We start from the raw sequence: 5,817 nt of genomic DNA on the forward strand, positions 1-5,817 counted from the left end.
TATAGTAAAGTAGCCATGCGCTACGCAATGAAACCACCTATAGCGCCACCTGGTGGAAAACAACGGAGTTAGCATTTATATCTAAAAAACGGAACGAGATAGACAAAAAAAGTGAATTAAAAAGTTGTAGGGCATCATCAATTCGATACGAATCGACACCTTGCATACAGAAATGCTATGATTAGAAGGTGTAAACCTCACAAGGCTGCGGACGTGAAGCGATACCTCATGGAGACCTTCCTACAAGTCATTGGGTATGGTGGCTGTGTGGCCTCCACGATCACCTGACCTGGCCCCATTGGACTTCTTTCTGTGAGGTCACATCAAACAGCAGGTGTATGCGACCCCTCCACCAACATTGCAGGACCTACGACGCCGCATCACAGATGCTTGTGTAGACGTGTCACCTACCATATTGCACAACGTGCAGCAAGATACAGTATGCTGTGCAGAGGCCAGATGTGCATTGCAGCTGACGGGGGCCACTAATGAGCGCCATATGCGTGACCAGCATTCAATGTTTTGGGGGGGTCATGGGTTCCATATCATAGCATTTCTGTATGCAAGGTGTCGACTCGTATTGAATTGATGATGTCCTACAATTTTGTAATTCACTTTTTTTTCTCTATCTTGTTCCGTTTTCAAGATAAAAATGCTAACTCCGTTGTTTTCCACCAAGTGGCGCTATAGGTGGTTTCATTGTGTAGCGCATGGATACTTTACTATACCTAGACACCACTTCTATGCCTATAGCTGCCGCCGTTCTCAAGTTAATGGCAGTGGACAGGATATGGGTGGACACACTGTATAATTATATATGTATAGCTGGTATAACTTGGGTATCTCCTGTATATAATTATATATGTACAGCTGGTATAACCTGGGCATCTCCTGTATATAATTATATATGTACAGCTGGTATAACCTGGGCATCTCCTGTATATAATTATATATGTACAGCTGGTATAACCTGGGCATCTCCTGTATATAATTATATATGTACAGCTGGTATAACCTGGACATCTCCTGTATATAATTATATATGTACAGCTGGTATAACCTGGGTATCTCCTGTATATAATTATATATGTACAGCTGGTATAACCTGGGCATCTCCTGTATATAATTATATATGTACAGCTGGTATAACCTGGGCATCTCCTGTATATAATTATATATGTACAGCTGGTATAACCTGGGCATCTCCTGTATATAATTATATATGTACAGCTGGTATAACCTGGGCATCTCCTGTATATAATTATATATGTACAGCTGGTATAACCTGGGCATCTCCTGTATATAATTATATATGTATAGCTGGTATAACCTGGGTATCTCCTGTATATAATTATATATGTACAGCCGGTATAACCTGGGTATCTCCTGTATATAATTATATATGTACAGCCGGTATAACCTGGGTATCTCCTGTATATAATTATATATGTACAGCCGGTATAACCTGGGCATCTCCTGTATATAATTATATATGTACAGCTGGTATAACCTGGGCATCTCCTGTATATAATTATATATGTACAGCTGGTATAACCCGGGCATCTCCTGTATATAATTATATATGTACAGCCGGTATAACCTGGGTATCTCCTGTATATAATTATATATGTACAGCTGGTATAACCTGGGCATCTCCTGTATATAATTATATATGTACAGCCGGTATAACCTGGGCATCTCCTGTATATAATTATATATGTATAGCTGGTATAACCTGGGTATCTCCTGTATATAATTATATATGTACAGCTGGTATAACCTGGGCATCTCCTGTATATAATTATATATGTACAGCTGGTATAACCTGGGCATCTCCTGTATATAATTATATATGTACAGCTGGTATAACCTGGGCATCTCCTGTATATAATTATATATGTACAGCCTGTATAACCTGGGCATCTCCTGTATATAATTATATATGTACAGCCGGTATAACCTGGGTATCTCCTGTATATAATTATATATGTACAGCCGGTATAACCTGGGTATCTCCTGTATATAATTATATATGTACAGCCGGTATAACCTGGGCATCTCCTGTATATAATTATATATGTACAGCCGGTATAACCTGGGCATCTCCTGTATATAATTATATATGTACAGCTGGTATAACCCGGGCATCTCCTGTATATAATTATATATGTACAGCCGGTATAACCTGGGTATCTCCTGTATATAATTATATATGTACAGCTGGTATAACCTGGGCATCTCCTGTATATAATTATATATGTACAGCTGGTATAACCTGGGCATCTCCTGTATATAATTATATATGTACAGCCGGTATAACCTGGGCATCTCCTGTATATAATTATATATGTACAGCTGGTATAACCTGGGCATCTCCTGTATATAATTATATATGTATAGCTGGTATAACCTGGGTATCTCCTGTATATAATTATATATGTACAGCTGGTATAACCTGGGCATCTCCTGTATATAATTATATATGTACAGCTGGTATAACCTGGGCATCTCCTGTATATAATTATATATGTACAGCTGGTATAACCTGGGCATCTCCTGTATATAATTATATATGTACAGCCTGTATAACCTGGGCATCTCCTGTATATAATTATATATGTACAGCCGGTATAACCTGGGTATCTCCTGTATATAATTATATATGTACAGCCGGTATAACCTGGGTATCTCCTGTATATAATTATATATGTACAGCTGGTATAACCTGGGCATCTCCTGTATATAATTATATATGTACAGCTGGTATAACCTGGGCATCTCCTGTATATAATTATATATGTACAGCTGGTATAACCCGGGCATCTCCTGTATATAATTATATATGTACAGCCGGTATAACCTGGGTATCTCCTGTATATAATTATATATGTACAGCTGGTATAACCTGGGCATCTCCTGTATATAATTATATATGTACAGCCGGTATAACCTGGGCATCTCCTGTATATAATTATATATGTACAGCTGGTATAACCTGGGCATCTCCTGTATATAATTATATATGTACAGCTGGTATAACCTGGGCATCTCCTGTATATAATTATATATGTACAGCTGGTATAACCTGGGCATCTCCTGTATATAATTATATATGTACAGCTGGTATAACCTGGGCATCTCCTGTATATAATTATATATGTACAGCCTGTATAACCTGGGCATCTCCTGTATATAATTATATATGTACAGCCGGTATAACCTGGGTATCTCCTGTATATAATTATATATGTACAGCCGGTATAACCTGGGTATCTCCTGTATATAATTATATATGTACAGCTGGTATAACCCGGGCATCTCCTGTATATAATTATATATGTACAGCTGGTATAACCCGGGCATCTCCTGTATATAATTATATATGTACAGCCGGTATAACCCGGGCATCTCCTGTATATAATTATATATGTACAGCCGGTATAACCTGGGTATCTCCTGTATATAATTATATATGTACAGCTGGTATAACCTGGGCATCTCCTGTATATAATTATATATGTACAGCCGGTATAACCTGGGCATCTCCTGTATATAATTATATATGTACAGCCGGTATAACCTGGGCATCTCCTGTATATAATTATATATGTACAGCTGGTATAACCTGGGCATCTCCTGTATATAATTATATATGTACAGCTGGTATAACCTGGGCATCTCCTGTATATAATTATATATGTACAGCTGGTATAACCTGGGCATCTCCTGTATATAATTATATATGTACAGCTGGTATAACCTGGGCATCTCCTGTATATAATTATATATGTACAGCTGGTATAACCTGGGCATCTCCTGTATATAATTATATATGTACAGCTGGTATAACCCGGGCATCTCCTGTATATAATTATATATGTACAGCTGGTATAACCCGGGCATCTCCTGTATATAATTATATATGTACAGCTGCTATAACCTGGGCATCTCCTGTATATAATTATATATGTACAGCTGGTATAACCTGGGTATCTCCTGTATATAATTATATATGTACAGCTGGTATAACCTGGGCATCTCCTGTATATAATTATATATGTACAGCCGGTATAACCTGGGCATCTCGTGTATATAATTATATATGTACAGCTGCTATAACCTGGGCATCTCCTGTATATAATTATATATGTACAGCCGGTATAACCTGGGTATCTCCTGTATATAATTATATATGTACAGCTGGTATAACCTGGGCATCTCCTGTATATAATTATATATGTACAGCTGGTATAACCTGGGCATCTCCTGTATATAATTATATATGTACAGCTGCTATAACCTGGGCATCTCCTGTATATAATTATATATGTACAGCCGGTATAACCTGGGCATCTCCTGTATATAATTATATATGTACAGTTGGTATAACCTGGGCATCTCCTGTATATAATTATATATGTACAGCTGGTATAACCTGGACATCTCCTGTATATAATTATATATGTATATGTACAATATAATACCACCAGTAAGCACCAAATAGAAGTATATATTTTACAGTACAGTTTTGTCACATATATTCTTTTGTACAGTGCATATATGATATATTATTTCTTATAATAACATTGTGATATTTCTCCGTCCTTATAGAATAACACAGAGGATAATCCTATCCTGCTACACAGAATGGAGGAGGATCAGTCACGTTGAGCCGGGACCCGGTCTACCATTCATACCGAATATTACAGATAATGACTGGCCGCACGTCCCAATGATCCGTCATAAAGTCACAGTTCTTCATTTTGTGGGTAAAATAAAAAAATAAATAAAAATTCAAAGCCTAACTCCGGTCCGACCCAGCTCATCACAACGTCCCGCTCCTTGTGTCCCACTCCCAGAAAGCTGAGATATAAGGAGTGGTGTACACAGCAATCACTGAGGATTTTCACTTAAAGGGGTATACCCTGTTCTAAAGTGATGAGCTGCGCCCTCTTCAGGTGAATAGTGGCATCCTGCAATTCCTGCACAGATGAGTGACCGGGGCGCCACTCTGGAGAGAAAACCCAAAAGACGACCTGGCCCTAAACCAATGCCAAGCTCCTTTCTCTCAAGGATCGTGGGGGTCCGGGAGGTCAGGCCCCTACTGATCCTGACCATCTGATATTTATTACATGGGAATACCCCTTTAAGAAAAATGTGGCTAAAACAAAAATCTTACTCTTTCGAGAATGAAATAAAATCCTAAAAGAGGAAAAATCATACAAATATCCTGTCCTATCTCAACTTCCAGGACTTAAAGGAAAAGTGTTGTCGTAAAATGACCTATTGTTTAAATAAAGACTTCTCACTTGCCAAAAATATGTATTTTTTTTTACATCTGGTCTTAATGGCACTGTTCACCCGAATCCGGCGCTGTTTTTCTTGTGTTCCTACGCCTCTCAGTTCCTGAGATATGGCCTTATTTTCCCTGTAAGTAAATCTACTCCAGTTAGCCAAGTGGGCATGGTCATCAACTCTCCTGTGGGTGTGGTTTTGAAGACCACGCCCTGTTGGAAAAAGAATAAATTTATATGCAGAGTAGAAAAGGCCGTATCTCAGGAATGGAGAGGCGCAGGAAGAAAATGAAAACATCGCCGAATTCAGGAGAACAGCAGCATTTATATTATTTAAAAATTATATCTTTATAGAGAGTGAAAGGTCTTAACGCTATATATATATTATATATATATATTTTTAAATGTGATATTTTTTATATTTTTTATATAAAAAACAACTTACTTTTTTACATGACAGTAGTGATTTAAAAAAAGTAAAAATATCTAAACAAAAATATATATATTTTATTTAGATGTTTTT

The 5,817-nt window shown here is 37.4% G+C and overlaps 1 long non-coding RNA gene across 4 annotated transcripts in view; it reads left to right on the forward strand.

The window, feature by feature from the left end:
* Window positions 1–5,307, forward strand: part of LOC142245572 (uncharacterized) — a 95,159-nt gene extending 89,852 nt beyond the window's left edge. For all 4 annotated transcript variants that reach the window (XR_012724783.1, XR_012724785.1, XR_012724782.1 and 1 more), the window contains exon 3: window positions 4,612–5,307. This is a non-coding gene — a long non-coding RNA (uncharacterized LOC142245572). The remainder of the gene's footprint in view (window positions 1–4,611) is intronic.
* The last annotated feature ends 510 nt before the right edge of the window (window positions 5,308–5,817 follow it).

Source organism: Anomaloglossus baeobatrachus, chromosome 7 (genome assembly GCF_048569485.1).
Source record: "Anomaloglossus baeobatrachus isolate aAnoBae1 chromosome 7, aAnoBae1.hap1, whole genome shotgun sequence".
Taxonomy (NCBI): Eukaryota; Metazoa; Chordata; class Amphibia; order Anura; family Aromobatidae; genus Anomaloglossus; species Anomaloglossus baeobatrachus.